At 44.8% G+C, this 25,557-nt stretch overlaps 1 long non-coding RNA gene across 1 annotated transcript in view; it reads left to right on the forward strand.

Moving 5' to 3' along the window:
• The window catches only part of LOC310843992, a 468,743-nt gene that overhangs the window by 434,391 nt on the left and 8,795 nt on the right, over window positions 1-25,557 (forward strand). The gene's annotated exons all lie outside the window — the stretch shown is intronic.

The following is a 25,557-nucleotide window of genomic DNA, read 5'->3' on the forward strand; positions in this document are numbered from 1 at the left end:
CCTGATCCTCTGGCCTACCTGGCAGGCAGGCGGGTTGCCGAGACCAAGGCTCAAAATCCAAGGGTCGATCAGCACCAGCAAAGTCTCACGTCTGAAATCCAAAGGCTGTAAAAATTTATTTTCTTATTAGACGATTCTGAAAACCTTTCTGTACTTTTGCTTTTTCATACCATAAATATGCATGCCAGCCAAATTTGTTATCAGGCCCTAAGATATCTGCATTTTTCAATGTTACCCATTCCTGGAGCCAACCGAGACAGGACACCTCATAATATAATTTTAAATCTGTCAAGGAGAAGCCACCTCACTCCTTAGCATCTGTTAATAAGTTGTATTTTATTCTTGGTTTCTACCCTGCCAGATAAACCTAGAAATATCTTTTTGCCATTCTTTGAAGTGTCTTGCGCCGTTGATCACAGGTACCGACTGAAATAGAAATAATGTTCTTGGCAATACATTCATTATTATTACCGATATCCTTCCACATAGTGATAAGTTCTTCCTTCCACAAATCTCTAAGTTCTTCTTTATTTCTTTCTGAGTAGTTCTGTATTTGTCTTCAAAAATATTTATGTTCTTAGCTGTCAACCATACTCTTAAGTATTTAACTTTTTTCCCCCATAGGTAATTCCGTAGTTCGTTTTAAATCCTTTTTATATTGCTCTGTCACATTTTTCGCTAAGACTTTCATTTTATTTTTGTTTAATTTGAAACCCGCTACCTGACCAAATTCCTGGACCCTCTCCAAGACTCTCGGTATACTACTCCTTGGGTCAGTAAAAGAGGTGCAGGGTCAATTCAGGTCCAAAGTCGGAATGCAAACCGGCGCTAAGTCTGAAGTATAGTCTAGTGGAGGTCCAGGAATATCCACAACAAGATAACTCAACATGGGCAGTTGAGCAGACACAGCATCTCAGCTCTGCTGCCCGCTTATACTGTGCCTGCTCATTGCAGCATCTGGGCTTGATGAGGCAGGTGACCCTCACCTGCTCTCAGCCTACCCCAGCTGAGGACTCACATGCCTCCTTCTCCACGTGGCCAGCTAGATGAACTGGACTTCACCTCCTGGCCTGCCTCTGCATCCTGGAGTGCCCTGCTAGTTGTTCCCTATGCCTCAGGACCCCCTGTGTTTCTGGAGACGGGCCCTTCTCTGGCTCTGGCGAGGGGTCCTGCTGCTCTGCTGCCTGTGTACTGGCCCCCGTCTCCTCCTCATCCTATATCACCTAATAATAATAATAATAATAATAATAATAATAATAATAATAATTTTATTATTTGTACCCAGCCCATCTGGCTGGGTCTCCCCAGCCACTCTGGGCGGCTTCCAACAAAGATTTAAAATACATTAAAATGTCACACATTAAAAACTTCCCTGCCGTCAGATGTCGTCTAAATGTCAGGTAGATCTTTATCTCTTTGACATCTGGTGGGAGGGTGTTTCACAGGGTGGGTGCCACTACCGAGAAGGCCCTCTGCCTGGTTCCCTGTAGCTATGCTTCTCACAGTGAGGGAACCACCAGAAGGTCCTTGGAGCTGGACCTCAGTGTCTGGGCAGAATGATGGGGGTGGAGATGCTCCTTCAGTTCTACTGGGCCAAGGCTGTTTAGGGCTTTAAAGGTCAACACCAACACTCTGAATTGTGCTCGGAAACGTACTGGGAGCCAATGTAGGTTTTTCAAGACCAGTGTTATGTGGTCTCGGCGGCTTCCCCCAGTCCCCAGTCTAGCTGCCGCATTCTGGATTAGTTGTAGTTTCCAGGTCACCTTCCAAGGTAGCCCCATGTAGAGCGCATTGCAGTAGTCCATGAGTACAACTTATACCAACCTCTCCTTCCCCTACCCCAACTTGCCCCAGTGTGTCCGAGTCCTGGCAACATCCCTCTCTGAGATCCTCTTCCTCCTTCCTATAGTCTTGCCAGTTCATGACAGCTTGCAAGATGAGGCCAATGGCCCATCTAGTCCAGTATTCTGTTTTCACAGTCGCTGGTATATCTAGCCACCATTTCTCTGTGCCCTGCCATGGGAGACCTTCTGACTGTTAGTGAAGACAATACTTAGTTGGATGACCTATTATAACGCAGCTGCCTTTGTTCTGTTCCAACTCACTGTTCATGTTGCTCTTGGCTGATGGATTTGTTACAAACTATGTTTTATTTCTGGTCTGGGATATTATTGCCGGTTTTATTAATGTTTATTAAAGTTGTGGTTATGTTTGATTTCTATCTCTCTGTGTTGTATTTTATCTTTTCCATATTTGAAGCTGCATTTTTAGTTTTGTGCAAGGTGCCTTGACGGAGTTCTGCTCATAAAGGTGGCCCCATAAATATTTTACAAATAAATAATATGACATTAACATTTACATCACAACCTTATGCATGCTTACTTGGGCGTACGTTTTGTTGTGTTCAGTGGTTCTCACTCAGGTGCAGAGATTGCAGTCCCTCTGATTTATATGCATGCTTCTTTAGCACATTGCTTCGCTGCATTTTGGGTTTTGTAGTCAACGTCTTTACTTTTCACAAACATCAAATGTGAAATGGAGTTACTGGGAAGCGTATCCACTCTGCAATTACAAGCAAGAATAACTGATATGAATGACATTACAGGTTAGGTTTGGCATGAAAACCTCATGTTTTAGGACCAAAATGACATTTTCAATAACTCCTTCCCTTTGCTGTGAGCCCTCACCAAAATCAGAATCTCTTGAAAGTGTTGTAAATGTGTTTGCCGGGCTTAATCTGACCATTAGGGTTGCCATACACCCAGGAATTCCCAGACATGTCTCCTGGAGGGGGGGGGGTGTTCCCAAATGCACATCCAGGGGGAATTTTACATTTTACAGCAAATGTCCTAGACTTTGGGTATATAAAAAAGTGCAGCTCTGGTTCAGGCTCTGCTTGCCCTAAAAAAGCTCAACAACTTTGTGTGTCTGGATTTTTACCTCTTGAAATACGGCAACCCTACATTTACTAGCAGTTTTTAAGCAAACTAAGATATTACTGAGATGGGGGTGGCACTGTGGATTAAACCACAGAGCCTAGGACTTGCCAATCAGAAGGTCAGCGGTTCGAATCCCCACAATGGGGTGAGCTCTGATTGCTCAGTCCCTGCTCCTGCCACCTAGCAGTTTGAAAGCACATCAGAGTGCAAGCAGATAAATAGGTATCGCTCTGGCGGGAAGGTAAACGGCGTTTCCATGCGCTGCTCTGGTTCACCAGAAGCGGCTTAGTCATGCTGGCCCCGGAAGCTGTATGCCGGCTCCCTCAGTCAATAAAGCGAGATGAGCGCCGCAACCCCAGAGTCAGCCACGACTGGACCTAATGGTCAGGGGTCCCTTTACCTTTACCTTTACCTTTAAGATATTACTACTCAGTCCATGCCTTCCAAATGGCTTCCGATTAGCTACTGAGCTAAATTAAAGGATCTATATAAGGCTTAGAACCAGAAAACATAAACGATCATCTCACCCCTTACATGTCCAACCAGTCACTGTGCTCTGTAGGAGAGGGCCTCCTGAAAATGCCATAATTCTGCATAATTCTGTGAACTGCCCAGAGACCTCCAGGTATAGGGTGGTATATAAGTTCAATATGTCCGGGATGTGGGTGGCGCTATAGTCTAAACCACTGAGCCTCTTGAGCTTGCTGATTGGAAGGTCGGCAGTTCGAATCCTTGTGACAAGGTGAGCTCCTGTTGCTCTGTCCCAGCTCCTGCCAACCTAGCAGTTCGAAAGCACACCAGTGCAAGTAAATAAATAGGTACAGTTCCAGTGGGAATGTAAATGGCATTTCCGTGCACTCTGGTTTCCGTCACGGTGTCCCGTTGCACCAGAAGTGGTTTAGTCATGCTGGCCACATGACCCAGAAAACTGTCTGTGGACAAATGCCAGTTTGCTCAGCCTGAAAACGAGATGAGCGCTACAACCCCATAGTTGCCTTTGACTGCACTTAACAGTCCAGGGGTCCTTTACCATTACCTTTATAAATTCAGTAAATAAGAATAAGAATACCATCTCCTAGAGAGTATATTCCATACGATACAGGAATCAGGCAGCACCCAACCCCTTAGATCTCTCTATTGTTATATATCAGACCAGAACCATCCTCTGTTGTCCTTTCGTCACCTGCTATAGATACTTGGGGCTACCTTTGAAGGTGACTCGGAAACTGCAGTTAATTGAGAATGCGGCAGGTAGACTGGTGACTGGGAGTGGCCACCAAGATCATATAACACCGGTCTTGAAAGACCTACATTGGCTCCCAGTACATTTCCGAGCACAATTCAAAGTGTTGGTGCTGACCTTTAAAGCCCTAAATGGCCTCGGCCCAGTATCCCTGAAGGAGCATCTCTACCCCCATCGCTCAGCCCAGACACTGAGGTCCATCGCCGAGGGCCTTCTGGCGGTTCCCTCGCTGCAAGAAGTGAGGTTACAGGGAACCAGGCAAAGGGCCTTCTCAGTGGTGGCGCCTGCCCTGTGGAATGCCCTCCCAGCAGATGTCAAGGCAATAAACAACTATTTTAAACAACTATGTATTGTTTTTAATATTTGGTTGGGAGCCACCCAGAGTGGCTGCGGAAACCCAGCCAGATGGGCGGGGTATAAATAATAAATTATTCTTATTCTTATTCTTATTCTTATTACTCAGTTCTCCACTTTCCACTCTGGATAGCTCAGTTAATTAGTGTGTGATGCTGATAATGCCAGGGTTGCAGGTTCAAACCCCATTTGGGACAGCTGCGTATTCCTGCAGCTGTCCCAAATGGGGTTTGGAGTACACAATCCTCAGGATCCCTTTCAACGCTATGATTCTATGATTCCTTTTTTGAACAAGCCTTGTAAGTGTTGATTTTTCACACCAGTCTGTATCTGTCTTCAGTTCTGACATTGTTTTCACATCTGAAATGGTTTTAATTGCTGCCATACCTGAAATTGTCTTAGCTATGTGTTGTTGTTTTTTGTGTGTGTTTTTTTTTGCTGATGAGTGTTTGCTGGGGAGCAATTTCTAAATGGAATTAAATAAATAAATAATAAGCCTGGCTTGGAGATCGAAACAGCTGAACAAAAAAACCCAAAACAAAAGCCTAGGCTCTTTTAATAACATTGAGATGTGCTATTAAGAGTCAAAGATATCATTTTGCCTTAATAATCTGAGTGGGTCCTTTGGGAGAAAAAAGTCCATGCATCAGTTACATAGACACCCCCAGTTAAATTATCTTTCGTCCCACTGGTTCTTTGCTCCGAATGGTCTGCCTTCCCCTTGAGACACGAAGCAATCTAATTGTGCTATTGCTGTTTAATCCCACAAGATGTCTCAATATGGATGAGCAAAGTTTTTTTTTCCCCCTCTTAAAAAAACAACACAAAAAACTAAGAAGATAGTACTGAGACACCAAACTAGAGACCTAGTTCTCATTTAAGTGGCAAATCTCTGCCTGGGCTATGCATCGCCCCCAAATGCCTGATCAAAAAAAACCAGTCGCTAGGAAAACCATTTATGCTATGAGCAAGTTATGGGCGTGATACTAGGGAGGGGGGCCCTTCTGTACAGGGTTGATGATTCTCACGTGATATGCCAGATTAATAAATAACTGGGTATAAAATGCACATATATGTTGGCGAGAGATATTTCAGGTAATGTCGGAATGTAAGATTATGGAGGGTAGTGATTACTGGATATTCATGAATATACACAATGATGCACGATGTAGATATGAGGACGCGGGTGGCGCTGTGGTCTAAACTACTGAGCCTCTTGGGCTTGCTGATCAGAAGGTCGGCGGTTCGAATCCACGAGATGGAATGAGCTCCCGTTGCTCTGTCCCAACTCCTGCCAACGTAGCAGTTCAAAAGCAGACCAGTGCAAGTAGATAAATAGGCACCACTGCGGCAGGAAGGTAAACGGCATTTCCGTGCACTTTGGCTTCTGTCACTGTGTCCCATTGTGCCAGAAGCGGTTTATTCATGCTGGCCCTATGACCTGGATAGCTGTCTGTGGACAAACACTGGCTCTCTCAACCTGAAAGCGAGATGAGCGCCCCAACCCCATAGTTGCCGTTGACTGGACTTAACCATCCAGGGGTCCTTTACCTTTACCTAGCTAGAACGTTCTTAAATCAAATAAATAGGTTAATAATACATGCTTAATAGGCATATGGAAGATAATAATATGATCTGTATTTTTCTTCCATACAAAGCAGTTCCTTTCACATAAGAGGAGAGTGTCAGGATGCAGGCGTGTAAGCCAATGGCATAGAGTGGTGGGGGCAGAGGGGGCAGTTGCCCCAGGCACATTTTTTGGAGGTTCCCAAAATTTAGAGGGAGCAAAAGGCAGCTCCCTCACAGGCCTGGCTCCAGCGTGTGACCCAGGGGCAGAACGAAGAGTTGGCAGCAGAGAGCTGCTGTCCCCCTCCTCCGCTGGGCTGTGTGCATGACAGAACTGCCAAGGCTTAAGTGTATTTTGCAAGGAAGTTTATTTTGCAAGGAAATTCTGGGCCTTTATGCTCATGGCCCTTAAAAAAATAAAAAAAACATTGGACATAGTGATATATAAAATCTGCTTCTTAGCAATGTAGATGGGGAAAGTATGGGTCCACCGGGTGTCATCAAATTTCTTAAGGTTATATCAGCATTATGCCTATGCAACAGTATTATCTCTCAAAGAAGAGAGAAGCGCCAAAGGTCACCAAGTCTGAAAGCCGAGACACGAAAGCCCCACAGTGTTCAGCATTTTCAGGTCACCAGTGGCTACGTTTGCATTCGGGAAAGTAGATTAACTCATTTTGGATCTGAATTACATGAACCTGAAGAGTCACCTTTCTTGCACTCCTGCGTGACTGTTCTGCAACTGTAAGGAAGGAAAAGGTCATTAAGTTGGAATATTACCCTTGGCGTGAGCAGCATCTGCAGAAGAGATTTGAAAGGTGCAGGCAGAGCCGTGCTTCAGACACAGGGCGATGATGGACAGACCCTTTGACACTTTCAGTTATCCAGGGATAATGCCTGGACACTCGCTCTGGCCTCTGCACGCTCAGGGGGTATATTGGATGCTGAAGTTAGTTGAAGGAGAATCAACACATCTCGAGAGGCCATGAGCAGAGATAGGCAAATGCTTGTTTACCCAAATGACAATTCAGTCAAATTTTGACATTAATTTGGATTTTTTTTAAAAAGAATTCTGAGAAAAAATGCATTTAAATACTATTTAAATATAGTTTTAAAATATATCTTCTCTCAAAACACTAATAATAATAACAATAATTTATACATACATACATATGGGATGCGGGTGGCGCTGTGGGTTAAACCACAGAGTATAGGACTTGCCGATCAGAAGGTCAGTGGTTCAAAGCCCTGCGACGGGGTGAGCTCCCATTGCTTGGTCCCTGATCCTGCAAACCTAGCAGTTCGAAAGCACGTCAAAGTGCAAGTAGATAAATAGGTACCGCTCCAGCGGGAAGGTAAATGGCACTTCCGTGCGCTGCTCTGGTTCTCCAGAAGTGGCTTAGTCATGCTGGCCACATGACCCGGAAGCTGTACGCCGGCTCCCTCGGCCAATAAGCGAGATGAGTGCCGCAACCCCAGAGTCGGCCACGACTGGACCTAATGGTCAGGGATCCCTTTACCTTTACTTTACATACATCCATACATCCATACACCGCCCATCTGTCTGGGTTTCCCCAGCCACTCTGGGTAGCTAGCTCCCAACAGATTTAAAACAGAATAAAACATCAAATGTTAAAAACTTCCCTAAAAGGGGCTGCCTTCTAAAAGTCAGACTGTTGTTTATTTCCTTGACATCTGATGGGAGGGCATTCCACAGGGCGGGCACCACCACCAAGAAGGCCCTCTGCCTGGTTCCCTGTAGACTCACTTCTTGCAGTGCGGGAACCATCAGAAGGTCCTCAATGCTGGACCTCAGTGTCCAAGCAGAACAATGGGTTGGAGACGCTCCTTCAGGTATACTGGGCTGAGGCTAAAGGGCTTTAAAGGTCAGCACCAACACTTTGAATTCTGCTCAGAAGCATACTGGGAGCCAATGTAAGTCTTTCGGGATCGGTGTTATATGGGCTCAGTGCCCACTCCAAGTCACCAGTCTAGTTGCTGCATTCTGGATTAGTTGTAGTTTCCGGGTCACCTTCAAAGGTAGCTCATTGCAGTAGTCCAATTCTATCAGAGAAAAAATTCCAAGTGGGGTCTTTTTGAATCCACAGCTCAGCCCTCTAGGTACTATGCTGCAACGGTTTTGCAGACAGCCGTTAAGCTTATGCAAACTTACCTTTTGCTCCACTCTTTCCAGGCACAAGTTGGCACTTTAAAACTCTGTGTCCAAGCGCTGTTTGGTTTCCCCTGCAGCTTTCTGCACGAAAACATGCTCTTTAGCGCTTAGTCAGAGCAAACAACAATTTGGGCTTTCATGGGGAGAGCTCCAGAGCAAAAAAGAAAAGAAAAGAAAAGAAAAAGGCACACAGACACAGACCGTATCTGGAAAGAGCAGAGGAAACCTAAGTACAGATAAGTCCATTATCTCCTTGGTTTCACCACTGCTGCCAAATTGCACATAGCCAAACCAATCACTAGTTAGCTTTGAATCCTTGCAGGACCCAGTGGTCTTATTCGATTCCATTCCCCCAGCGCGCATGTAAACACTTTGCCTCCTTTCTCATCAACGGCCAATCACTAAATCTCACTTTACTTTCCCTTTCCCAAACCCCGTTGGAAGGAAGAGAGGTTGCAAATAATACCTTATTTCATGTCTTGCATTTTGGGTGCTTTGTTCAGAGTCTCCTCTCTGTCTTTCTGCGTTGAGGTGACTGAAATTGGATGAAGCGCTAAAGCTTGGGTTTATCGACTGCCTCGTATTGCATTGTAACTGTAGCTGAGCCACAGTTTTCATTGATTTTGCCAGAGCTCCCTGCAGATAACCTGTATCCCAACTGCCTTTGCTCTGCAGTTTAAACTGAGCCAACAGCTTTAAGGATTTTTCCCCCTTCACCCTTCCTTAATATTTTTCAAATCCTCTTTCTCCCCCCCCCCCCCCTTCCTGGACAATAGGTTGGAGGATGTTTCATTCTGAAAATATATTTTGCCATCAGTTTTTGAACGGTTGAAAGGCTTCTCGGTTTCATCTTATCTAGTTTACTCTGGAGCAAGGATGTTGAAGAATTCCAACAACAATCAAAATGGAAACAGGTATAGCTTCCTGTCTACTTTTCTTCTGACCCCATCCACCAGTGACATGTGTCCCCCATACCAAAAAAAGGGGGGGATATTAACAAAGGAAGTCCCACCAGCACCTGCTGGATTCCAAGTGATACGTAAGATGGACGTCACACAGAATTGGGAAGAGGAGAATGGGATTTCGGTTCATAATCCTGGTTATAACCAAGAACTTTCTTTTGTGTGTCGAGGTCCCCAGGTCCACCCCAATAACTCACACATCACACAGAAATTTTGGTTTAAGGTTTTTGGCATCATTTTTGGCCACAACTTTATTAAAATACATAAATGTGAGTGGTTGCTTAGGCATTGGTTGCGACTATCTGCCCCCCCCCCATGGGGGACAGACTGACATTCCGCACGCCTGTGAAAGTCAGAAAAGGGGAATACACTTGGGGGTAGCGACAGAGCAGGGAACCTGCCCTCAGCCCTCCCCAAATGCAACCAGGGGCTCTTGCATGGCCCGAGCCCCTTTGACAGGGTAGACAAAAGCAATAGTGAGCCCCTGTATTCCTTTAACGGAATCCCTTGCAGCAGCAGCATTAGTGGGACAGGCACAGCCAATCCATGCCCCTCAACCAACCAAACCATAAACCAAAGCCTAACCGCAACCTTACAAGTTGTGACGATTTGCTACTCAGTAGGCAAAAACCAAATGGCCCCAGCCAATCAGCCAGATGGACAAAATTCCTACCGGGCCCCTGCCCCAAGAGCAGACGACCCCATGACAGGCATAGCAAGGTGAAAGCGATCAACCCTAATTCTAGGGAGGGGGGATGGGCAATCCGATCCATGGGGCAAAAAGAGGAAGCTCAACGCCTCGTGGAGGGAGTTTTAGCATTTCTGGCTGTCAATCAACAAATGGCAACATTAACTTCTTCCCAACAACAAGGGAATCCCAATCACATCAGTGGCCAACGATCAATTAGCCAACACAACTTTGGAGTGTCCTGTCAGCCCCCACCGCAACATGTGCTCTCCATGAAAGAGAACACGCTTTTCCACATTTGCATTGTATGAAACGTTTTGTAAAATTTTTTGAAAGAGAAGGGGGCAAGTTAAAAGTAGGGGGTCTTACCAAAGCTGCACCAACCTGGCCCCATCCTGGACTGTAAAGTTTACAGGAAATGTTTTCCACTATACTTCCAGAATTTTGCAAGCCAGAATATAAAGGAAAGAGGATCCTCTCTTATATGCCCACACACATGAACCTTCATCTACCAAACAATGAACGTATAGCTTAGCCTTGGGTGGGGAAAGTCACCTTACCTCTCTCGCCCTGACCTAGCCAATGTGAACCACGCAACGGTCACCTCCAGACTGGATTATTGTAACTTGCTCTACGTGGGGCTACCCTTGAGACTGACCCAGAACTCCAGCAGGTGCCTCGCCACGGGATCACATTCACCCGGTACTATACCAGCTGCACTGGAGTACACGATCAGGTTTAAGGTGCTGGTTTTAACCTTTAAAGCCCTATACGGCCTAGGACCCTCATACCTATGGGACCGCCTCTCCTGGTATGTCACACGGAGGACCTTACGGTCTTCAAACAAAAACACCTTGGAGGTCCCTGGCCACAACCAGAGCCAGGGCTTTTTCGGCTGTGACCCCAATCTGGTGGAATGCTCTGTCACAAGAGACTAGGGCCCTGCGGGACTTGACATCTTTCCACAAGGCCTGCAAGACAGAGCTGTTCCACCAGGCCTTTGGCCAAGGCACAGCCTGACTCCCTCCTTTGGTAATCCTCACAAAACTGATTTTAGAATGCTGTATTATTTTATTGTTGTTAGCCGCTCTGAGCCCAGCTTCAGCTGGGGAGGGTGGGATATAAATAACATTTTATTATTGTTATTATTAAAGTTGATAACAATGGCAGTTTTGTTGTTGGGGGGATAGATAGCAAAGGGGGCTAGGAGGGACAAGGACCACCACCCCTCACCCCACAGCCAGGATCTGGTGCTGATTTTGCAACTAAAATCCAAAGATAATCAATTCAGAAAAATAGGGAATAATTCAACTAAGTTTTATTCAGAGCACACCCATTGAAATTAACGTGGTCACGTTACTGAATTTTGGCAGGCGAAACTTGAATGCTACATATTAGCGTCGTTTTGTAGATGGACAAATGCACTTAAGATCACACCTATATTTCCAGCACAAATACTTCTAGTATAAACATTGAGATTCATTTGGAAACATAAACTCAGCACCCATGTTCCTTATGTTTTAAATACTACACAGCACACTTCGCAAAATATAGCCTTTAGGAGAATCTCACAAAAAAACTTCAGTAGTCTGCATTAATCTTGAGGCAAGATAAATATTCTGCTGCAGAACACTGAAGAATCACACAATTGTTTATATTTGTCGTCTCCCTTTAGATAAGTGGACCAGCTAACCAGTGATAACAAGGCCCAAACATTAATTTTTTTAAAAAAAAACCTCATACGCCCCCCCCCCCCCAAACACATACATACCTATTTCTACATTGCCAGAATGTTGCAAATGCCATTCTGGCTGCAGTCAATAGATGCTAAATTAATACCTCAATTCTTTGACATAATACAGTGGTACCTCGGGTTAAAAACTTAATTTGTTCTGGAGGTCTGTTCTTAACCTGAAACTGTTCTTAACCTGAACAGTTTTAGCTAATGGGGCCTCCTGCTGCCGCTGCACCACTGGAGCACAATTTCTGTTCTCATCTTGAAGCAAAGTTCTTAACCCAAGGTAATATTTCTGGGTTAGCAGAGTCTGTATGTAACCTGAAGTGTATGTAACCTGAGGTACCACTGTACAGAGGTGGTTTTAGGGTGGCACAACCGATTTGGCGTCACTGCCACACTGCAGGGGGTGTCATAGCAGTGCTTAGAACAGAGCAAGGGGTGTTTTGTTTGGTTTTTGCTGAATTTTAGCATTGCAAAAAGTACCACTGAAATTTGAGAGCCCAAAGTCGGACACTGCAGAATGGGTTTCATCCATCTCAGTGGCAAAAATCCCACCAATTAAATAGAGATGGATTGTTCAGATCCCTGGCACAAGCAGACCTGCATTTATTTTGGTGGAGGAACCATCCACATACACAAAGCAATGCATATATGGATCCTGCTCTTGTATTGGAATAATTAGGGGAATCACCTGGCATTGGGACAATACTTTGGGAATGGGGAAAGTCCTTTCCTCCATTTAAAGAAATACTCTACCTGGATTCAACCTAAGTCACTTTCTTTGTTTTCTTCTTCTTGGGTTTATGAAATTATTATAATAAATATTCTCTGCCGCCTTTTCTGCTTGTAAAGGAAATTGGTGTTGTTCATGGGTAAGAAGAAATACACTCATCGCTTGGTTCTTCATACCTCAGGAAATCGGTGTAAGGAATAATTCAATGATTATACAGCAGGAGCAAATCTTTAGTTTTAGCAGTAGCTAAAATTAACAGCTAAAGGAGACCTGCTAGTAGGATTCACATAATCAGAAGCCTCGAAGTGACTGCAGCAGCTAAATCCATTTGTAGAGAGCTCTTTTCTAACATTTTCTCTGTGACGCTGCCTGCTGGAAGCACTCAGCAATCACAGAGAGTAAGAAGTTATCTTCTTGTTCCAATGCCTACAATATCTGAAAAGAGGCTTTCTACGATGAATGTGCATGTACCCAAAACAATTTGACACATGGTCCTGTGTTTTGGAATGACCCGGGCTTGACCTGGATTCCATCTATAAACCAATTGTTCAAGCAAAGATCAGGCAGGAACTGAGAGGTTTGATGCCATTGCAGGTAGACCTGTTGAGGGAAACCTGTGGTCCTCAGACCACATCTGAAGGGCCACAAGTTCCTTCACTGTGAGTTTGATCTACCTCTTCTTCATCACCAGGGCTGGATTTAGGTTTGATGAGGCCCTAATCTACTGAACGTAATGGGGCCCTTTATATGTCCAACTGTCCTTTGTCAACAACAAATTGTCACTGTTTTTTGTGTTGAATATATGCTAGATGGTAATTTATGGACCTAATAGGTATCTCAAGTCATTTGCACATGTTGCCATGCAACCAGGCCATGCAGAATGTAGGCACCCTATATATAGAAATGAGCAAACCAGTGATATTTTAGGGAGCAGGCTAGCAGGTGGGGCCCATTACTTACATCATTGGAGCCTACACAACACAAAACACTGTTGCTGTATGTACATTTTATTTTATTTGTTTTTTATCTTATATTTTGGAAATGTACATTCAGGTTTATCTTTCTTTTATTTATTTGGGGGGGGGGGCAAGAGAGTGGGCCCCTAAGCTATAGTTTGTTTTGCTTATACGTAAATTTGGCACTGTTCATCAGCTGAGCAAGAAGATGTACATGGTTCCTCCTTATCTTGAATAGATCCATCTTTCAGAGTAGATCTCCAGTTCTGAAATCTCCTTGCAGCTAGGTTGTCATTACTCTGCCAATTCTATTTCATCCAGCAGACGCACATTCTCATTAGGACCTGGGGGTTGAAGGGGGCAGAGTCTAGATCCATGGCGTGAGGCAAGGGCTCATTTAGGACATCAGATGAGAAGTCTGAGAGACCAGGTGAGTTGGACTTTCTGCAGGGTCCCAAGGCTTTTGCTCCAATGAGGTTTCCCCAGGGTCCAGATCAAAATAACTTCTGACATCATCAGTGGCCAACAGGAGAAAATAAACGTGAAAGTTAGCAAGGCGACAGAAAGTAGCCATAATTGCAAAACTTTAATTGCATGTGACGTAGCCAGCCAGGCAAACTAAGAGTGACTAGGAAGAACCTTTGAAGGGCACAGTTGAAAAATCAGTGAAAGACTAAATTGCCATCTCTGAGGGCATTAAGCAATTTCTCCATATAGGCAAACAGTCAGAAGGCACAGAACCATTCCCAAGTGCCCATGATACATTTTTTCTGGAGGAAAACCGAAATGTTAAAAGGCATGTCTATTGCACCAGAGTTGCTAATGAGGCAATTAGAGCTATTTGAAATTGACGAAGCACCAGTTCTCAAATGAATTCCATCTCATAATTCTGAGGGAAATTTTGAGGGGGGAAAGGCCTAGGAAAAAGCCTTTGGCAAAGATTTTTTATGATACTCTGAGGAAGTGGAGGAAGGCAGACCATAAGGGGGCATTAAATATGGTGGCAGCCGTCCACAGAGCAGGTTGTAGACCTTCTTCCAGTACATTCTGAGAATGGTAGTTCTGAGCAGCTACATTAAGAGATGGTTCTCGTATTAATGGTTGTGTGGTTCCATTGTGCCTGGTTCCATATGTTTATAACATTGAGATTATTGAGAACAGACCAACGACATCATTGCTTCTCACTTAGTTATCTGAAGGAGCGTCTCCACCCCCATCATTCTTGCCGGACACTGAGATCCAGCGCCGAGGGCCTTCTGGTGGTTCCCTCACTGCGAGAAGACAAGTTACAGGGAACCAGGCAGAGGGCCCTCTCAGTAGTGGCGCCTGCCCTGTGGAACGTCCTCCCACCAGATGTCAAAGAGAACAACAACTACCAGACTTTTAGAAGACATCTGAAGGCAGCTCTGTTTAGGGAAGCTTTTAACGTTTAATGCATTACTGTATTTTAATATTTTGTTGGAAGCCGCCCAGAGTGGCTGGGGAAGCCCAGCCAGATGGGTGGAGTATAAATAATAAATTGTTGTTGTTGTTGTTGTTGTTGTTGTTGTTGTTGTTATTGTTATTATTACTCCACCCCAAAAGAGGAGGGTGTTGTGATGGGAAGCAATCATGACCCACACTGTTTTTCTAGTAGGTTGGATTGAAATGATGGCACCTACCCCACTTTCAACCTGTTAGGGCAATACAGTGAGAGATCCTATGTGTGCCACCTAAAACCCCTTTGGAGAATGCTGGGATATTGTTAGGAATTTAGGATGCCACCTAATTCTGAATCAGACCCTTGGCCCATCGAGCTCAGTACTGCCTACACAGGCTGGCAGTGGCTCTCCAGGATTTCAGGCAGAGGTAAATTCCAGGCCCACCTGGAGATGCTAGAGATTCAAATTGGGGCCTTCTACATGAAATTGCTTCAGGGATGGATCTCCGGCAGAGTGCTGACTCCCAAGGTGGCACAGGGTGAATTTGGCTGATTTGGGCCACGGGGCAGATGTAGGGGTCGGTGGTCACCCCTACTATAGTTGATATACCTATTACAAAATCCATTTAAAGTAAGAATCAAATAACCATAGGGCTGTAAAGATAATATGATCCACTTGGTGTTAGCAGGCCTTGCAGCTTTGGTGAATTTGATTGACTAATCACTTAAAGCTTCTGGAGTTCAAAGACTTTATTCATGCAGGAACTTTTGACAGGAAGAGTAAAGCTAAGAGGAGAAAATAGCAAACACCTTGTCTCAACAAGTTGGAAGAGAACAACAAACAAAAATGGCTCAGCTTTAAGGGGTGGAGTTAACTTAGATAAAGAGGCAAGCAGGTGTTGGCTAGATTGCTATACAGACAGCGGTTTAAAGCAACATATGCATTAACTAGAAGCTTAAGAGAAGTAAATGCATTTGTTTTCCTCCAATAGTTGGTTCATCTGCCTCTGGCCCTGCTGTTCTGAAGCCCTTTCTTATTGATATTTGCAGTTATGGAATCTCATTGCAAAGCTCCACAAATACTGATATTTTGATATGAAGATTTGCCCAACCATATTGTGTTGTTTAGAACAATGTACATGCACATAGCAAAGCTCCACAAACCGAACAATTTTCATGTGAAATTTGTCTACGAAATTTGAGTAGAAAATAATTTTGTTTAGTCTGAAATTTAAAGCAAATTGTCCAAATTCACACCTCTCAGTCTAATATATGTTTTGGAGTGTCTCTATCCTTCAGATTTTGTCCTTTTCCATATTTTACAGTACAGTTCTTAATACAAATATGTATTTTATGGTAAACTCCATTTAGAAGTACATTCATTGATATAAAATATGTGCTTAAATCTATATTTAAATATGAATTTTCTTGAGTGTTTTAAATAATAAAAAAGAGATTAATGCAGAATCTTAAGTCTGAACAAACACAAGGAAAGTGGAACTGGAATAGACTGATTCGTCCTCCCCTAGTGTTGAATTCATTTTCGTGGATCACAATTTCCCAAACCTCCATCAACATAGAAGAGTGGACCATAGCTCAGTGCTTGAGCCTTAGCTTTGCATGCAAGAGATCCCAGTTTCAATCCCTGATGTCTCTTGGTAAAAGGTAAAGGACCCCTGACCGTTAGGTCCAGTCATGGCCGACTCTGGGGTTGTGGCGCTCATCTCGCTTTATTGGCCAAGGGAGCCGGCGTACAGCTTCCGAGTCATGTGGCCAGCATGACTAAGCCGCTTCTGGCAAACCAGAGCAGCACACAGAAACGCCATTTACCTTCCCACCTGAGCGGTACCTATTTATCTACTTGCACTTTTTGGCATGCTTTCAAACTCCTAGGTTGGCAGGAGCAGGGACCGAGCAACGGGAGCTCACCCCGTCGCGGGGATTCGAACCGCCGACCTTCTGATCGGGAAGTCCTAGGCTCTGTGGTTTAACCCACAGCGCCACCTGCGTCCTGATGTCTCTTGGTAGGAGTGGGTAATCTCCCAGCCTGAAACCGTGGAAAGTCACTGCCAGTCACTGTAGACTATACGCATCAAGATGGGCTAGTGGTCTGACTCAGTACAAGGCAGATTTCTATGTTCCTAACATCTGCTTCAGATTTTAACTCACGGCTTGCGCCTCCTTCACAGACATGAGATATGGGCTAGGAACTAGCGGCGAGCTAAAATCTGAATCAGCAGCTGATGGATGCAAAAGGGGCTGGGTGCAGTTTTATTGCTACCTTCCCAAGAAGGTGCTTGGAATTAGAGGAATGGCAAAAATGTCATGAAGGAAAGATTGACTGCTAGGAATTTGCAATGCAACGATCCTGCCCTTATCTCCTGTGCTGGGAAAAAGATAAGTGGCATTTTAGAAAAATGGCATAAAAGTTCTCTCCCTAATGGAGCACATTATTTATTACTAATATTTATTTCTAGTTTAAATGTCTGCATGATTTGCAATCTGATGGCTGCGCCTGTAGTTAAACCTTTTGAGATGCAGTGCATTATGGCTCTGGTGACGGTGATCTGTGCATTATGTGTGGATATTAAAAACTCCCCCAATGCTTTCTAATGTATAAACCAATCCTCCCGGGGAAGGCAGTTGTTGCTGACCCTTCGGTCTTCTAAGATGTGTTGTGTGTGATTTTGATTTGAGAGCATGGTCCTCCTCACACTTCTGCTTTTTTCCAGTTTCCCCCCTTTTCATCTTGTTACAAAATTGTACACAAATAAATCACAAAACATGACATGACTAACAAAAAAAGGGTCAAGGGAATACGAAAAGTATTACCGTATTTTTTGCTCTATGAGACTCACTTTTTCCCTCCTAAAAAGTAAGGGGAAATGTGTGTGCGTCTTATGGAGCGAATGCAGGCTGCGCAGCTATCCCAGAAGCCAGAACAGCAAGAGGGATTGCTGCTTTCACTGCGCAGCGATCCCTCTTGCTGTTCTGGCTTCTGAGATTCAGAATATTTTTTTTCTTGTTTTCCTCCTCCAAAAACTAGGTGCATCTTGTGGTCTGGTGCGTATTATAGAGCGAAAAATACAGTATTTTACAGTCTGTAATGATGAGATAATTACAGAAAAGCAGTTCTTCAGTAAGGCAACTTAGAAAACAGAGTAATAGGTGAGAGCTAATAGACAGTGCCTGCTTATCTATGCCTTATTGCAATGCTTGTTGTAAGTATTTCTCATCCATGTGTTGTTTCATTTGTATATTTAATAAAATCACACCATAAAGTGTACAAATTATATTGGGTTTTTTCCTTCCCCCCTTGCCACCTTCAATTTTTATGACAGCTTCTCTCTTATTGACGGTGATGATCACACACAGGCCCTCTAGGTTTCAAACCCCATCAGCATCTGAGCACAGGGGAGTCTTGTGGGCTTTGGGGAAAATCACGGGGTTCCACTTTTGCAGATAAATTAAACCAAGTCCCTATGCAGGCTGCGTAAAGCCTGCATTGGGGACCAGCAACTGGAGATTCTGGAGCTAAATCTAGCCCTACAAGTGTGTGCTGGGTGCACCACTTGAGAGCAAGCCTACAGGCAGTCAATGCATACCCTCTCACATTTCTCTGAAGAAAATAGAGGCACCCTGTTCCATACCCTCCAATATTTCTCCAATGAAAATAGAGACATCCCCTCCAACATTTCTCCGAATAAAAAAGGGACATCCTATTCCATACCCTCCACCATTTCTCCAGTGAATACAGAGACGTCCCTTCCAACATTTCTCTGGTGAAAATAGGGACATCCTATTCAATGCCCTGGGATGTGGGTTAAAACCACAGAGTCTAGGGCTTGCCAATCAGAAGGTCGGCGGTTCGAATCCCTGCGACGGGGTGAGCTCCCATTGCCCGGTCCCTGCTCCTGCCAAGCTAGCAGTTCGAAAGCACGTCAAAGTGCAAGTTAATAGGTACCGCTCCGGCGGGAAGGTAAACGGCGTTTCTGTGCGCTGCTCTGGTTCGCCAGAAGCGGCTTAGTCATGCTGCCCACATGACCCGGAAGCTGTATGCCGGCTCCCTCAGCCATTAAAGCGAGATGAACGCCGCAACCCCAGAGTCGGCCACGACTGGACCTAATGATCAGGGGTCCCTTTACCTTTTATTCCATGCCCTCCAACATTTCTCCAGTGAATATAGAGACGTCCCTTCCAACATTTCTCTGGTGAAAACAGGGACATCCTATTTCATACCCTCCAGCATTTCTCCAGTGAAAATAGAGACGTGTGGAGGTAGAGGGACAAGAAAAGGAACAGAGCCTGAGATGTAGCGAATCAGAGGGTGGACCAGGGCGTAGGATGCATAAGGGAAAATAGTCATGACAATAATTTAAAACCCCTGGCTGAAAATCAAGCAAAACACCAAACCTGAGATTAAAATACTGGTCAGGCCAAGCAAACTGGGCCCTGCAGGTGGCAACAATGCCTGATGAGAACTCTGGTGGACTCCCCAAGAGGGTAACAGGTGCCGCATTCACTGTCAGCTTACTCTGGTTTCGAGATTAAAGTTATAGGAGGCACAGTCACGGCTAGGAACACCAGGGAAACATCACAGAAAATAGTGAAGAGATGGGATTCTGGGAAGGGAGGGGACAGTTGAGGAGCAGAATAATATGGGGAAAGGTGTCAGACTGTCATGTTTGCCTCAGCAGAGATTCGGAGTATTAACGGTTGTCACGGTAACAGTTGCGACAGGCCCAGGCACTTAACTTTTCCCCCCTTCTCCCCATTGATAATTACAAACGCGAACAAGCACTGCCTTGCACTTTACACACCTGCCTGGCTTGTGAGTCTACCTTAATTGGATGTGCCAAGTTTGAGAGAGAGAGAAAAAACGTAATCTGCCCTTTCAAGGCGTGTGACAGGTAGATAAAGCGGTGTTTAGGCCATTTCCCTGACAGAATTGCCAAAGAAATATCTTCCCCTCGTATTCGATAGTGGAATCTGGGGTTTAACCAAACTTTTAACGCAGCTAATTTTGCAAAGGTTTCGCGGGATGTAGAAGCCAGACCTGTAGCAAACTGAATGGAAGAATGACATCTTGCTGTCTTCTTCTCTGACCCAGAATGTGGGATCTCCCTGGGGAGTCCAACCATCAGTTGGAAATTTTGACTGGCTGGCAAAAAGAAAAAGCTGCGCGATCCTAGGTCAAACCGTTGGTCCTTCCAGCCAAGCATGGTCTACTGCAGATATAAGAAATGTAGGCTACGCCGGCAAGGTGAACAATAACTGCTTTTAATTTTGTTAATTTTTGTTACACATCATTTAGTCTGGCGTCCATCTTGGAACCACTCCCAAGGCAAGTACAGTGGTACCTCGGGTTACAGACCCTTCAGGTTACATATGCTTCAGGTTACAGACTCTGCTAACCCAGAAATAGTACCTTGGGTTAAGAACTTTGCTTCAGGATGAGAACAGAAATTGCGCGGCGGCGACATGGCAGCAGCAGGAGGCCTCTTTAGCTAAAGTGGTGCTTCAGGTTGAGAACAGTTTCAGGTTAAGAACGGACCTCTGGAACGAATTAAGTACTTAACCTGAGGTACCACTGTAATAGTACCACTCTATTCTGCCTTGGTCAGACCACACTTGGAATACTTTGTCCAATTCTGGGCACCACAATTTATGAAGGATGTTGACAAGCTGGAACGTGAGCAGAGAAGGGCAACTAAGATGATCAAGGGTCTGAAAACCAAGCCTTATGAGGAATGGTTGAAGGAGATGGGGGTGTTTAGCCTGAAAAAGAGGGGACTGAGAGAAGATATGATAGCCATCTTCAAATATCTCAAGGGCTGTCACATAGAAGAGGGGGGAGGGAGATCTGGAAGGTAGGACTCAAATCAATGGATTCATGCCACAAGAAAGGAGATTTCAGCTAATCATCAGGAAGAACTTTCTGACTTGACAGTGTGACAGTCTCCCTTGGGAGGTAGTGGACCTTCCTTCCTTGGAGGCAGAGGTTGGAAGCAGTGGCGTAGCGTGGGTTGTCAGCACCCGGGGCAAGGCAAGTAATTTGCGCCCCCTAACCCATGGATTTGCGCCCCCTAACCCATGGATTTGCGCCCCCTAACCCGTGTATTTGCGCCCCCTAACCCTAACCCCCAGATGTTGCGCCCGGTGCGGCCGGCCCCCCCTGCACCCCCCACACTACGCCACTGGTTGGAAGGTCATCTGTCATGGATGCTTTAGCTGAGATTCCTGCATTGGAGGGGTTAGTTGACCCCGGGGTCCCTTCCAATTCTACAGTTCTCTGATTCTAACATGGGCCTGAATGATGCTAAGTTCCAACTGTCTTCTCAAAAAAACGCTGTCGCCATTTAGCCACTAGGTGGCAACCACATATACACATATTTTGGCAGGGGCAGCCAAGTGTGATGTTCTCCAGATGTTTTCAGCCACAACTCCCATCATCATCCTGGACCACTGGCCCTGCTGGCTGGAGCAGATGGCATGCTTTCAGCCCACCCTGAGCTAGTCTGGAAGTGATTGGAGGATGGATGGCGGCTAACAGATTGAGGTTGAATCCTGACAAGACAGAAGTACTGTTTTGGGGGGACAGGAGGCAGGCAGGTGTGGAGGATTCCCTGGTCCTGAATGGGGTAACTGTGCCCCTGAAGGACCAGGTGCGCAGCCTGGGAGTCATTTTGGACTCACAGCTGTCCATGGAGGCGCAGGTCAAATCCGTATCCAGGGCAGCTGTTTACCAGCTCCATCTGGTACGTAGGCTGAAACCCTTTCTGCCTGCAGACTGTCTTGCCAGAGTGGTGCATGCTCTAGTTATCTCCCGCTTGGACTACTGCAATGCGCTCTACGTCGGGCTACCTTTGAAGGTGATCCGGAAACTACAACTAATCCAGAATGCAGCAGCTAGACTGGTGACTGGGAGCGGCCACCGAGACCATATAACACCGGTCTTGAAAGACCTACATTGGCTCCCAGTACATTTCCGAGCACAATTCAAAGTGTTGGTGCTGACCTTTAAAGCCCTAAACGGCCTCGGTCCAGTATATCTGAAGGAGCGTCTCCTCCCCCATCGTTCTGCCCGGACACTGACGTCCAGCTCCGAGGGCCTTCTGGTGGTTCCCTCACTGCGAGAGGCCAAGTTACAGGGAACCAGGCAGAGGGCCTTCTCGGTAGTGGTGCCCGCCCTGTGGAATGCCCTCCCATCAGATGTCAAAGCGATAAACATCTACCTGACATTCAGAAGACATCTGAAGGCAGCCCTGTTCAGGGAAGTTTTTAATATGTGACATTTTAGTGTATCTTTCATCTTTGTTGGAAGCCGCCCAGAGTGGCTGGGGAAACCCAGCCAGATGGGCGGGGTACAAATAAATTATTATTATTATTATTATTATTATTATTATTATTATTATTATAGTCCTTGAGCAGGGCTCAGGCTGAATGCAAATAAAACATTTCTGTCCTGGCAGGTCGGATCCTTATCTCATTACTCCCACCTCCCACATGGACCGACTTTGACAGCCAGGTGTGACAACCTGCTTGTTAACCATTTGGCACAATAAGGATATTGGGTGGTTGGCAATGGTCAAAGTCCCTTGTCTAGTGCTTCCCAAATGCTTGACATCCAGCTGGCTTGCCAGTCCCTGGTGCACATGTGGGTGTTGGGAGGGGAAGGGTGGAGGGTGAATGGAGTCCACTGTACCAGCACAGCACAGCCCTCAACACTGATGTCTCTGGAGCGACCCCCCATCTCACTAGAGGTGGGGGAGACTCTCTTCCTCTTTAGCGGAATCCTCTCAGGCAGAGGATGGCATTTATTTATTTAAACATACATACATACATACATACATACATACATACATACATACGGAAGCAGGTGGAGCTGTGGGTTAAACCACGGAGCCTAGGACTTGCCGATCAGAAGGTTGGCGGTTCGAATCCCCACGACGGGGTGAGCTCCCGTTGCTTGGTCCCTGCTCCTGACAACCTAGCAGTTCGGAAGCATGTCAAAGTGCAAGTAGATAAATAGGTACCGCTCCGGCGGGAAGGTAAACGGTGTTTCCGTGCGTTGCTCTGGTTCGCCAGAAGCGGCTTGGTCATGCTGGCCACATGACCTGGAAGCTGTTAGCCGGCTCCCTTGGCCAATAAAGCGAGATGAGTGCTGCAACCCCAGTGTCGGTCCCTTTACCTTTACCTTTATAAAGAATTTTAAAAGCCAAGCAGAAAAAACCTGAACTTCGCTTGTTATTTGGAAATTTTTAGAAAATGATGGCAACATAACACATCTTTTCTCTCTTAAGTTGACTATATCTAGTGGGCATTTTCCTTGATACTTTCAATAGTTATTGTATGATTCTAGTTGATTGATCAATCCATAAAATTAGCATATAAAATAGTAAATAGATAAAAACAATCGTTCAGCAGCAGAAAAAAAGAAGAAATTGAAATAAAATAAAATCTTCCAAGTTCCATTGTTTGTAAATGATGACTGCATATGCATATAAACAATCATAGAAAAGAAAGGAAAAAACAACAACTATCTTTGTGCACATCTGTTCTGACTTGTAGCAATTGTCTTCTTAGAAAGAACATTCCCTCTCATGTAACAGAAAAGAGCTGCGTTTTCTTAGATAGTGCTTCAGATATGCGTTGTTTATAGGTACTCCTTATACCAAATTAACCTTTAATTCTGCTGCCTAATCGATGCCTGGGCACCTTTTTAGTTTATTAAAAAGTTAATCAATTACACATTGCAACATTAAAAAAAAAAACTCCCAGGAGTTCAAGGTGGTGTATCTTCCCTTACATTGTTATTCTTCCCTTACATTGTTATTCTCCCAACAATCCAGGTAAAATAGGCTTGCTCATCCAATGAACTCCGTGGCTGAGCAAGAATTTGAACCCTGGTCTCCTAATCCAACACTCTAACCACTAGCCCACACTGTCCTTAGTGGGCATGCAATCCTCTGGGCTAGCAATGAAGCAGTTGAACTGAGTTGAAGTAATCCACAGCTGAAATAATGTCTTAAGTTAGCTGAACTTTATCCCCACTGAAATCAGTGGGGATGACTAACTTGCTCCATTGTTTTCAATGGGAATGAAGTTCAGTTAACTGAACTGGAATCCAATCCAGTGCACATGGTGAAATACTGAAGTCCCGTCTAAATGAATGAGCCAGCTCTTCCTACCTTTCTCTACTGCTGGAATGCATGCGTAGGGCTACCAAATGTCCAGGTATTCCCATACTGTCAAAATGGCGTCTGAGTGGATTTTCGTCGAATCGGCAAAATGTCCAGGAAAACCCAGATGTATGGCAACTAGGATGTTTTTTTTAAAAAAAGAAAAAAGAAAAAGAAAAAGCTCAACAACTTAGTCTGGGTTGTCACTCTTGGACATTTTAAATAGTTGCAAGTAACAGTAGTAGTGTCTGAATATAACAATGCAGTTGCTTTAGTTGGAAGGCAAATGTGATGGGAAAGTGTGGCGCTTACAACCGGCCTGTGAACTCTCCAGAGATATTTGGTTGGAAGCCGCCCAGAGTGGCTGGGGAAACGCAGCCAGATGGGTGGGTATTATTATTATTAGTATTATTATTATATTATTATTTTGATGTGTGAGCAGCAGTGACTGCCTCTCTGCAGTGGGACTAACCCCCATATGGGGTAGTTCCACCTGTATCTACTTTGTAACCTAAGTCTGTCTTCAGGCATCCATCTGTGAACTGAATGTGTGAGTAAACTTTTATAATATTTTACACAAGATTGTTTCGTGTCTATTCTTTTTAAAGGGGAGAAAAGGGGATTACCAGGAATCCTAATACAGTAGACCCTCAGGTTACCTTACTCTTGAGTAACGCAAACTTCGGGTTGCGAAAGCGGGAAACCTGGAAGTATTTTTCTGGGTTTCGCTGCTTGGGCATGTGCAGAAAGACCCTCAGAATGAATTAAATTCATATCCAGGGGGTCCACTGTGTTGAGAAGCTTAAACAAGCTTGCAACAAGCTAGCTGCTGTGTGTTTAAAAGGGGAATGCACTCTGGTAAGTAAAGGAACTTGCTGACGCAAGTTAGGAAGGATATTATTATTATTATTATTATTTAAGTGTTTTATTAGCAATTTCAACATAACAAAGTATCAAAAACATATCTTACTCATTATTTTCCCCTTTTCCCCCCACCTCCCCATCAAACCCTCCCTCTCCCCCCCCCCAGACTTCCCTCAGCTCCTCTCTCTAATTTCTCAACACATGCTATTCTCTGCATATTATAAAATTGTATAAATCCTTATATTATCTATCTACCATGTTATCAATCAATAAATTTGTGTATGTTTATTCAAAACCTGCCAAGGAGTCCAATTCATTTTGTTGTCTTTTTAAGTAATTTGTAAAAAGTTCCCATTCTTCTTTGAAGTCACAGTTGTCCTTATCTCGCAGTTTGCATGTCAGTTTAGCCAATTCTGCGTAGCTCATCAGTTTCTCATGCCACTGTTCCTTCGTCGGGGTTTCCTCATTCTTCCATCCTTGTGCTATCAAGACTCTTGCTGCTGTTGTGGCATACGTGAATAAATTCTTTGTTTTCCTTGGCATGTCTTGTCCTACAATCCCTAACAGAAATGCTTCAGGAAGGATATTATTAAACAATATATGCTCTCCTGCCTCCCTGAACATTCCCACAGCATTCAGTGCCCTTTTTATAAGAATGTAAGAAGAGCTTGCTGGATCAGACCAGTGGCCAATCTGGTCCACAATCCTGTTCTCCCAGTGGCCAAACAGATGCCTCTGG

Source organism: Podarcis gaigeae (genome assembly GCF_964106915.1).
Source record: "Podarcis gaigeae genome assembly, chromosome: 4".
Lineage (NCBI taxonomy): Eukaryota > Metazoa > Chordata > Lepidosauria > Squamata > Lacertidae > Podarcis > Podarcis gaigeae.